This window comes from Manis pentadactyla, chromosome 1 (genome assembly GCF_030020395.1).
Source record: "Manis pentadactyla isolate mManPen7 chromosome 1, mManPen7.hap1, whole genome shotgun sequence".
Taxonomy (NCBI): domain Eukaryota; kingdom Metazoa; phylum Chordata; class Mammalia; order Pholidota; family Manidae; genus Manis; species Manis pentadactyla.
This window is the reverse complement of record NC_080019.1, coordinates 47,334,960-47,347,028: the sequence shown is the minus strand read 5'-3', so window position 1 is coordinate 47,347,028 and position 12,069 is coordinate 47,334,960. Positions and strand designations below refer to the sequence as shown.

At 44.4% G+C, this 12,069-nt stretch overlaps 1 non-coding gene across 1 annotated transcript; it reads left to right on the top strand.

Annotated features, from left to right (window-relative positions):
- The first annotated feature begins 3,265 nt into the window (after positions 1–3,265).
- On the top strand, positions 3,266–3,456 carry LOC118919441 (U2 spliceosomal RNA). Its single transcript, XR_005027521.2, has one exon. It is a non-coding gene; the product is annotated as a U2 spliceosomal RNA (small nuclear RNA).
- Positions 3,457–12,069: the final 8,613 nt, after the last annotated feature.

The following is a 12,069-nucleotide window of genomic DNA, read 5'->3' as shown; positions in this document are numbered from 1 at the left end:
GAAGTGAGTTAATTTAGACAGATAGTAAGGGAAATACCCTTGAACCTTAGGTAACCACAAATCTAAAGCCTGCGATGGCAATAAGTACATACCTATCGAGAATCACCCTAAATGTAAATGGTCTGAATGCATCAATCAAAAGACAGAGTTACTGAATAGATAAAAAAAACAAGACCCATTTATATGCTACCTACAAGAGACTCCCTTCAAACCCAAAGACATACACAGACTGAAAGTAAAGGGATGGAAAAAGGTATTTTATGCAAGTAATAGGGAGAAAAAAAGCAGGAGTTGCAGTACTTGTATCAGACAAAACAGACTTCAAAATAAAGAAAGTAACTAGAGACAAAGAAGGACATTACACAATGATAAAAGGGTCTGTCCAACAAGAGAATATAACTACTATAAATATCTTTGCACCCAACACAGGATCACCTACATATGTGAAACAAATACTAACAGAATTAAAGGGGGAAACAATGCAATGCATTCATTTTAGGAGACATCAACAGTCCACCCACTCCAAAGGACAGATCAACCAGACAGACAATAAGTAAAAAGACAGAGGCACTGAACAACATATTAGAACAGATGGACCTAATGGACATCCACAGAACACTCCATCCAAAAGCAACAGGATACACATTCTTCTCAAGCGCCCATGGAATATTTTCAAGAATAGATCATATACTAGAGCACAAAAAGAAGCTCAGTAAATTCAAAGAGATTGAAATTGTACCAACCAGCTTCTCAGATCACAAAGGTATGAAACTAGAAATAAATTACACAAAGAAAATGAAAAAGCCCACAAACACACGGAGGCTTAATAACATGCTCTTAAATAATCAATGGATCAATGACCAAACAAAAACAGAGATCAAGCAATATATGGAGACAAATGACAACAATAATTCAACAAGATAAAATCTGTGGGATGCAGTGAAGGCCATGATAAGAGGGAAATATATTGCCGTACAGGCCTACTTCAGGAAAAAAGAACAATCCCAAATGAACAGTCTAAACTCACAATTAATGAAACTACAAAAGGAAGAACAAATGAGGCCTAAAGTCAGTAGAAGGAGGGACATAATAAAGATTAAAGCAGAAATAAATAAAATTGAGAAGAATAAAACAATAGAAAGAATCAAAGAAAGCAAGAGCTGGTTCTTCGAGAAAATAAACAAAATAGATAAACCCCCAGCCACACTTATCAAGAAAAAAAGAGAGTCTACACTCATACAAAGAATCAGAAATGAGAAAGGAAAAATCACTACGGACAACACAGAAATACAAAGTATTATGAGAGAATACTATGAAAAATTATATGGTAACAAACTGGATAACCTAGAAGAAATGGACAACTTTCTAGAAAAATACAACCGACCAAGGCTGACCAAAGAAGAAACAGAAAATCTAAATAGAACAATTACCAGCAGAGAAATTAAATTGGTAATCAAAAAACTACCTACGAACAAAACTCCTGGACCAGATGGTTTCACTGCTGAATTTTATCAAACATTTAGTGAAGATGTAATACCCATCCTCCTTAAAGTTTTCCAAAAATTACAAGAGGAGGGAATACTCCCAAATTCATCCTACGAGGCCAACAGCACTGTAATACCCAAACCAGGCAAAGACACCACAAAGAAAATTACAGATCAATATCCCTGATGAACACAGATGCAAAAATACTCAAAAAAATATTAGCAAACCGAATTCAAGAATACATCAAAAAGATCATTTATCATGATCAAGTGGGATTCATCCCAGGAATGCAAGGATGGTACATTTGAAAATCCATCAACATAATTCACTACATCAACAAAAAGGACAAAAACTGCATGATCATCTCCACAGATACTGAAAAAACATTTGACAAAATTCAACATCCATGCGTGATAAAAACTCTCAACAAAATGGGTATAGAGGGCAAGTACCTCAACATAATAAAGGCCATATATGACAAACCCACAGCCAACATTATACTTAACAGTGAGGAGCTGAAAGTTTTCCTTTAGTATTGGGAACAAGAGAAGGATGCCCACTCTCCCCACTTTTATTCAACATAGTTCTGGAGGTCCTAGCCACGGCAATCAGACAACACAAAAAAATAAAAGGCATCCAGATTGGTAAGGAAGAAGTCAAACTTCCCTGTTTGCAGATGACATGATATTGCACATAAAAACCCTAAAGAATCCACTCCAAAACTACCGAATTCTACAAAGTTGTGTGATACAAATTAATACACAGAAATCTGTTGCATTCCTATACACTAACGATGAACTAGCAGAAAGAGAAATCAGGAAAACAATTCCATTCACAATAGCATCAAAAATAATAAAATACTGAGGAATAAACCTAACCAAGGAAGTGAAAGACCTATACCCTTAAAACTACAAGACACTCTTAAGAGAAATTCAAGAGGACACTGATAAACAGAAATTCATCCCATGCTCTTGGGTAGGAAGAATTAATATTCTCAAAAAGGCCATCCTGCCTGAAGCAATCTACAGATTTAATGCAATCCCTATCAAAATACATACAGAATTCTTCAGTGAACTAGAGCAAATAGTTCTAAAATTCGTAAGGAATGAAAAAAGACCCCGAATAGTCAAAGCAATCCTGAGAAGGGAGAATAAAGTGGGGGGAATTATGCTCTCTGACTTTAAGCTTTACTACAAAGCCACAGTAATTAAGACAATTTGGTACTGGCACAAGAACAGATCTATAGACCAGTGGAACATAATAGATAGCCCAGATATAAACCCAAGCATGTATGGTCAATTAATATATGATAAAGGAATCATGGATATACAATGGGGAAATGACAGCCTCTTCAACAGCTGTGTTGGCAAAACTGGACAGCTACATGTAAGAGAATGAAACTGGATTATCGTCTAACCCCACAAACAAAAGTAAACTCAAAATGGATCAATGACCTCAGTGTAAGTGATGAAACCATTTAACTCTTAGAAGAAAACATAGGCAAAACTCTCTTGAACATAAACATGAGCAAATTCTTCATGAACATACCTCCCTGGGTAAGGCAAACAAAAGCAAAATTGAACAAGTGGGACTGTATCAAGCTGAGAAGGTACTGTACAACAAAGGAGAACATCAGTAAAACAAAAAGACATCGTACAGTATGGGAGAATATATTCATAAATGACATATCCAATAAGGGGTTGATATCCAAATTATATAAAGAGGTCATGCACCTCAACAAACAAAAAGCAAATAAGCCAATTAAAAAATGGGCAGAGGAATCGCTTCTCGGCCTTTTGGCTAAGATCAAGTGTAGTATCTGTTCTTATCAGTTTAATATCTGATACGTCCTCTATCCGAGGACAATATATTAAATGGATTTTTGGAGCAGGGAGATGGAATAGGAGCTTGCTCCGTCCACTCCACGCATCGACCTGGTATTGCAGTACTTCCGGGAACGGTGCACCCAAAAAAAAAAAAAAAATGGGCAGAGGAGCTGAACAGACAGACACTTCTCCAAAGAAGAAAACAGGCACATGAAAAGATGCTCCACATTGCTAATCATCAGAGAAATGCAAATTAAAACCACAAGGAGATATCACCTCACACCAGTTAGGATGGCCAACATCCAAAAGACAAATAACAACAAATGTTGGTGAGGATGTGGAGAAAGGGGAACCCTTCTACACTAATGGTGGGAATGTCAACTAGTTCAACCATTATCGAAAGCACTATGGAGGTTCCTCAAAAAACTCAAAATAGAAATACCATTTGATTCAGGAATTCCATTCCTCGGAATTTACCCAGGAATGCATGAGTCCAGTTTGAAAAAGACATATGCACCCCTATGTTTATGGCAGCACTATTTACAATAGCCAAGAAATGGAAGCACCCTAAGTGTCCATCAGTAGATGAATGGATAAAGAATATGTGGTACATATACACAATAGAATATTATTCAGCCCATAAGAAGAAAACAAATCCTAACATTTGCAAAAACATGGATGGAGCTAGAGGGTATTATGCTCAGCGAAATAAGCCAGGCGGAGAAACACAAGTATCAGATGATTTCACTCATCTGTGGAGTATAAGAACAAAGAAAATACCAAAAGAACAAAACAGCAGCAGACTCACAGAACTCAAGAATGGACTAAGAGTTACCAAAGGGAAAGGGGAGGATGGGTGGGTGTCCCGTCCAGCGGGACCAAGTTATTTGTGGGGACGAAGGGGATCTGACCTGGAAGAAAATGGGGGCGAGAGAAGAGCGAAGGCAAGACAGTATTCTGATCAAGCCTTCAAATTTTATTGCAAGACGGGGGTACATATATACTAATGTTCAGGGGCAGAGCGGGCTGTGGGATACTTGTTATCAGGGGATTGGCTGCGCAGCAGAGATGGCTATATAAGGTAATGGGGTGACAATAAGGAAGGAGAGTGTCTCTTGGCGCGCGCGGGTCTTCCTTGTTGGCGCGCGCGGGCTTGCGGCTAAGCTCCAGGAAGTGAAGCAGGAACTTCATGAACCGTGGCCGTCTTGTTGTTTCAGTGGCCATCTTGTCGCCTTTGTGTGGCTCCCAACATCTCCTCCCTTTCTATTTATTTCAGAAAGGTGGGCCTTAATCGAGTGAGGGAATAGAGGCCTGGCTCCTCCAGCAGGGTAACATTTCGCAAATGCTCTCGGTATCTTTTAGGGAGGAGAGGCAGAGCTGAAAGCCAAATTGATCTTAATATATCAAGGCTTTATGTACATATGGATACCAACCTCTATGCAAGCCAGGCGTATTCTCAGGGAGGACCAGAGCGGTTCTAGAAAGAACCCTCCCTTGCGGTACTTTGTCTCGCACTCATCTCGATGCCCATACCCTCACAGTTAGGGGTATGCTTGGTTCTGGCCGACCAGCATATGGGCCACATTAATTACGGTGCCAGAATCGATGGTACCAGGGTTGAGGCGCCTGTAAAGTTGAAAACTGGAGGCCGGGAGCATTGGTTGGTTCGGTGTCGGATCTTTCATCACAGGCTGTAAGTCTGTGATAATGAACAGCAACTGCTGGCTTGACGAGCTGGTCAACCTGCTCTCGAATAAAGGCTGTTAGTTTTCTTAAGGCCCAAGGGCCAAAAGACACTAAAAGGAGGAGTCCTGCTAAGGGTCCAAGGATGGTGGGGATCAGAGTTGTGAGCCATGGGGACTTAGTGAACCAGGACTCAAAGGGACTTTGGCTAGCTTCTCGCTCTCTCTTCCTCTGGTCTAGCCTTTCTCTAAGCTTGGACATTGAATCTCTTATTATTCCGGAGTGGTCTGCATAAAAACAGCATTCTTCTCTTAAAGCTGCACACAGTCCTCCATCTTTTAGGAGCAGTAGATCTAGCCCCCGTCTATTCTGCAAGACGACTTCAGAAAGGGAAGTCAGAGATTCTTCAAGTTTGGTAATAGATTGTTCTATGGTTTTTAGATCGTCGTCAATGGCGGTTCTCAGCCCTTCATAGTTTTGGTTCCCCTGGATGATGGCAGCTGTCCCTGTTCCTACTCCTGCTGCAATTCCTACTCCCACTAATGTGGCTAGGGTCAACGAGACTAATTCTCTCTTGTACTTATTTTTAGGGTCGAACTCAGTGACAAATGAGGGATCATCATGATATATAAGTCTCGGCACTAGTTGAACCATAACACAGAAATCATGGGAGAAATTGAAAACAGAGGTGGAAACACACGGTGTTAGTCCAGTGTTACAAGCCCACCATCCTTGACGGGGAGGGACTAGATATCTAGATTCACTCGAGGTAACTATGGGTATGGTGTTATTACACAGACTCTTATGGGTTGAGGGAATTGTTCCTAAACATGTAGCTTTTCCAGTTACCTCAGTCAGGGTTAACTTCTGCATGCCCCAGCCACAGGCTTCGTGGCTGGTCGTATTGTTAAAATTGCCCAACAATCCTAGTCCTTCATAGTAAGGAGGTGAAGAGGAAAAGCATAGCCAACAGGATTTGGTAGTATTTGGGTTGGTGGTATTTAGAACTCGGAAAGCTCCTTCAAGGAGGTTGAGAAGGCGCTGTCCGGTGCTAGGAAGGAAGGTGGGTCGGTTAAGAGTGGAGGCGAAGGAAGGGGTGGCAGCGTCTGCAGGTGGGGCTAGGGTTGGCGCGGGTGGGGCTGGGAGACGCGGCTGGTCTCGCAAGACAGTGTTGGGTCCTACTGGGACAACTGAAAGAGGCTCTACTTTAAGCTTGAGCATAAACAAGACTCCATTATCATAGCCACTCTGGTAGAGTCTCAGTCCCCACATAAGCCCGTTTTCCCAGTTTGTTGCCTTTTTTCCTGCATCTGTGAAAGAGATGTTAATAGGGTTGCAGATCGGGTATTGGGTACAAGCGGTATTCTGCGAGGTGTTCCGCTGGATATTTATGAGGCTTAGAGGAGATCTCTTTGCACCTTTTGTCAGCCAATGACATGTCCCTGTTTGTTCACAACCCCAATATCTACAGAAAAAATCTGTCCACCCACCACACTGTGAGATCTTGGCACTGCCAGCTTGGGGGCCTGGACATACATAGAAGCAGGTGTTTTGGAGTTCTTTCATGGAATTCTGGGAACCGCATCCTGGTATCCCTATTCTACCTTCGTGCCAAGGGTCTTGTTTGAAGAGAGTGCACAGGTCCACAGTGAGGTTAGGCCACCAAGTTCCCCTAGGGTGTTGTCCTGTTAACTGGACTACTACTTGTTGGGAAGCCGGGGTGATGATTTGCCATGTGAGTATCTTGGGTTCATGGGGGTTAGGGTTCTGGAAGGTGGGAAGTAACTGGGTCATTAGAATTGTTAGCGACACAATCATTTTTACACAAGCGAATTTTAAGAGGGTTATCAGTTCAAATTATTTGCCAGTCCGGGTCTGGTTGAGGCGCTTTCTTCACAGAGACTAGGTCTCTTGCTTGGAACTGGTGAGACACTGAGAGGTCTTTTGGCCTTGCCTCCTGAAATTAAACAGAAAGGGAAGGCTTCTCAGGGGTTAATATGCCCTGGACTAGAATCATTGTTTTTGCTTTTATTTGTGTCTAGAAGTTTAATGAGTCTGTCTGGGAGCCATCGGGCATTTTGTGCCTTAGCATCATATATGCAAGCATGTCCTTTCCCCCATATGAGCACAGGGTCAGGCCCGTGCCATGCGTTGGTCATCGGATCTCTCCACATAGCCTGTGCATAATTATCTGCCGTGGAGGGATGCCAAAGGCGATCAGCAGCGGTTTTACCCGCGGAGTCATAAGTAAGGAAATTAAGAACAAACAGTACATGATTTAGGAGTGTCTCTGCATTACCTGTTTTCGGATAAAGTACTTCTCCCCCCGACTGAAGTTTGAATAACATGTTTTTAAGGGTTAAGTGGGCTCTTTCAACAATGCCTTGGCCTTGGGGATTATAGGGAATTCCTGTTATGTGCTTAATACCTAACTGCGCACAGAACTGTTTAAAGCTAGAGCTGGCGTATCCAGGCCCATTGTCAGTTTTTAAGATTTTAGGTTGTGGTAGATATGCCAGGCATGAGAGAACATGGGTAATAACATTTTTAGTTGCCTCTCCCGTTTGCAAGGATGCACATAGGAAACCACTACATGTGTCAATAGACACATGGATATATTTTAATTTACCAAAGGGAGGGTAATGAGTGACATCCATTTGCCATATCTCTCCTGGAACCAACCCCCGGGGGTTGATTCCATTATGAGGCTCTGGGAGGAGAGTTAGACATCCTTGACATTGCCGAACTATTTGGCGGGCCTGTTCTCGGGTGATTGAAAATTTGAGTCTAAGAGTGTGAGCATTGAGATGATGTAGTTCATGAGCCCGTTGGGCTGCAGCCAAGGGTGAGTCTGACGTGACAGAGGCTACTAATTGAGTCGCCAGATCAACTCTGTCATTGCCTTTGGCAAGCGGCCCTGGAAGGCCAGTGTGAGCGCGTATGTGCCCGATGAAAAAAGGGGCATCGCGGTTTAGAATTAATTTTTGCAATTTTGCGAATAGGGGGGAAGCATTTGTAGAGGGACGTATATAAGGCACTGTCTCTAATAGGGGAACAGAGGTTGCTACATAGGCACTGTCAGTGTAAAGGTTAAAGGGGGCATCTATTAAAAGCTCAAAAACTTTGATTATTGCAGTTAGTTCAACAAGTTGTGCAGAAGAGAGGTCTGTCTGTATTCGAGTAACTTGCCCATTAATACTGAAAGCGGCTATACCGGAGGAGGACCCATCAGAGAACACCATTACGGCCCCAGCAATTGGCGTGGTTTTAGTCCTTTTGGGAAAGACAACCGGGGTCTTTTGAAGGAACTGGACTAATCTGTCTGCAGGGTAATGATTGTCTATTGTCCCCTGGAAGGAGGTGCAGCTAATTGCCCAATCATCATCATGTTGAATAAGCCATTGTAATTGAGATGTATTGTATGGGAGGGTTATAATTTCAGGGTCTCTCCCAAACAACTTGAGAGCTGCCTCTCGGCCTAAACGTAAGAGGGCAGCAACTAATTGAGGATAGGTAGCTAAGACTCTAGGGGGGGAGGCTGGCAAATGAACCCAAAATAGTGGATGGTTTTGCCAAAGGACTCCTGTAGGGGAGAAGGGGGTAGGGAAAATGAGCAGCCACAAACTTAGATGTGGAGAGAAGTAGCTAATGGTCTGTTCAGAAATAGCCCGCTCTACAATGGTTAATGCCCTTTGTGCTTCTGATGAAAGCGAGCGGGGGGAGGAAGGATCAGGGTCTCCACGTAGGACATCAAACAAGGGCTTTAACTCTCCGGTGGTCAGCTTTAGATAAGGCCTGAGCCAGTTGATGTCTCCTAGCAGACGCTGAAAATCATTAAGAGTGTTTAAGGAGCTTCTCTTTAACTGAATTTTTTGAGTGAGGATTTTATTAGAAAATAATTCAAAGCCTAAAAAAAGTTGGGGGGGGTGGACCTGGACTTTTTCTGGGGAAATTTGTAGTCCTCGATCTCGGAGGGCAGTGACTAGCTGTTGACTGGCCGCATAGAGCTGTTGCTGGTCAGGACTGGCAAGAAGAATATCATCCATATAATGGATAATATACAAAGTGGGGAAGAGCAACCTAAAGGGGTCTATAGTCTGGGCTACAAACTTTTGGCAAAGAGTGGGGCTGTTGGCCATTCCTTGTGGGAGAACTCTCCACTGAAACCGGGGAGAAGGCCCTACACAATTGGTAATGGGTATACTAAAGGCAAAACGTTTGCAATCATCAGGATGCAAAGGTATGGAGAAAAAGCAATCTTTTAGATCAATTACTAATTTGACATACCCTTTAGGGATGGCTATTGGAGAGGGAATTCCCGGTTGTAATGCGCCCATAGAGACCATAGTCTTATTAACCGCCCTGAGGTCTTGTAGGAGCCTCCACTTGCCTGATTTCTTTTGGATTACAAAGATTGGGGTGTTCCAAGGGGATGTAGAAGGTTCAATATGTCCAGCAGCCAGCTGTTCCTGCACTAACTCTATGGCTGCATTTAATTTTGTAGTGGTAAGGGGCCATTGATCGATCCAGACAGGAACATCACTTTTCCAAGTAATCTTGTCTGCCTGGAGTGCAGGAGGAGCAACGGCCCTTACGAAAAATGTTTTTCAAACCCTAAACCTGAGCGGTCTATCTTAGGCGTGGCCAGTATCGGGTTGGGATCTCCCTGTTTTAGTTTGCCCAACCCCTGACCAGGGAGGTAACCCTGTGAAAGCATCTGCTGTGTTACAACTTCATTAGGGCTACACATGATGACCTTCATTTGAGAGAGGATATCTCTTCCCCAAAGATTTACCGGCAACCCAGGAACTACGAAGGGTTGAATGAATCCGGTATTTCCTTCTTCATCTTCCCAGTTTAATAACTGTGAGCTCTGTAAGGTGTTTCTTGACTGCCCAATTCCTTGTAGATGGGTCAAGGAAGCGTGTAAGGGCCAGCTGGAGGGCCATGAAGCCTGAGATATGACTGTAGAGTCGGCCCCCGAATCTAAAATTCCTTCAAATACTTTTCCTTGGATCTTAAGTTTAAGAGTGGGGCGTTCTTTAGTAATAGCTTGGATCCAATATAAGTCTGAAGAACCTGGGGTAGAGGAGCCTCGCTGCTTATGAATAGCAGGGTGAGATGTACTTAAAGGGAGGGGGAGCGCCTGCGCAAGACGCTGACCTTTCATAATGCTGACAGGGCACTGGGGGGCACTAGCAAGAATTTTTATTTCTCCAGTATAGTCATTGTCAACTAAGGAAGGATGGACAATAAGGCCGTTTATTGTGGTGGAAGCTCGCCCTAAAATTAGAAAATAAGTATCTTTGGGAGGTGGGCCATAAATTCCTGTGGAAATAATTGTAATTCCCTCTTCAGGCGTTAATATTGTTGAGGAGGAGGCACAGAGGTCAAGTCCTGCACTCCCGGGTGTGGCCCGATAGAGGGCGGGAGTGCTACAGCTAGGCTGTTCCCCGAGGCCGGCTGAAATGGAATTGGCTGGGGGGCCCGGGGCTGGCCCCTCAGCCCGTTTCCCTGAAAAGGGGGGGTGAAAGGATTTGTGGTACTGTAAAAAGGATTTGTTGGATTGTTACGGCACTCTTTGGCCCAGTGCCGCCCCTTATGGCAGCGAGGGCAAATACCGGGGACTGACCCAACTCTAGGAGGAGGAGCTGTGGTAGGGCATTGGCGAGCGAAATGGCCTGGCTGTCCACATTTAAAGCAGTTATGCATAGGCGGTGCGCCCCTGGGGAAGGAAGGAGGATGAGAAGCCGGGGGAGTTTGAACAGCGGCACCTACAGCTAAAAGGGCTTGGACTTTGGATGTAAAAGGATCGACATCTCTACACATTCTCAGCATTTCATCAAGAGTTTTGTCTCGAGTCTTACCGCGGAGGACGGCTCGACATGCCGAATTGGCGTTTTCATAGGCTAGCTGTTTTACAATCTTATCATTGGCAGCCGCGGAACCAAGGGTCCTTTCGGCGGCCTCTAACAGTCTGCTAACAAATTCGCTATAGTCTTCTTGCGAGCTTTGAGTGATCTTAGTTAGAGGAGTGTTAGCAGTCCCGGAAGCAGGGAGTGATATCCAAGCGCCCAAAGCGGCATCTTTCACTTGAGATAAAAGACCAAGGGGAAGGCGCTGCTGCCTGGTTTCAGAGATATATCTGCCCTGTCCCGTAAGCTTATCAAAAGTCCAGGACGCTGTTGGGGAATGAGGGTCTTTTACATTGGCAGCAGCGATGGTCTGACAGCGGTCAGCAAAATCTGCCTTCCAAGTTAAAAACTGACCACGGGTAAGCACAGCCTGGACTATACGCAGCCATTCACCTGGGAGTAAATGTCCTCCTCGAGACAGCGAATCAAGAACAGAAAGGGTAAAAGGGGCATTGGGGCCATAAGCTTTAACGGCCGCGTTCAGCTCTTTTAAGCTTTTGAAATGGATTTTGTGAAATTCTCTAGGGCCATCAGCAGGCTCGGCCGGCTCTGGCTCAGCCTGCTCCTCTCCCTCACTTTCTATTTCCTGAGCAGCAGGGGCGTCTTCGCCGTCGCTTTCAAGATCGCCCTCTTCCGGGCTATGTGTTGTGGAGGTGGGGCCAGAGCGGGCGGAGGCCCGGGTAAGAACAGGAAAGAGCAGTTTTTTAGGTTCTGTGGCTGTAAGCGGTTTCTTAGAGAGGCTCCTTTGCGAATATAATGCGGGACGAACTGGTTGGGAGACAACTAATTTTTGGAGATGGCAAGTTATTCTTTGTTCTACTATCTGTGCTATTAGGTCTTCAGTGCTGGTAGGGGGGCCAACAGGACCGGGAGCCGGAGGGGGTAGCGGAGGGGCCGACGGGGGCAAAAAGGCCGGGGCGCAAACATTGGGAGGCCGAATAGGGGGAGTGTAAGAGGCTCTTTTCAAAACTGGGGGTGTGTAAGAAGGGGGGTTAAGCGACGGGGCGGCAAGAGGCCAATCTGGGTTGTGATACTTGGCCGCTTCGTCTTCTAGTTCAGCCGCGTCTCTCGGATCTAAAGGCTCGCCATTTTGGCTCTTAGTCACGACTGGAAAAACCTTTTGTGTATCGACAAAGTCCGAATCTCGAGGGAGAGGCGGA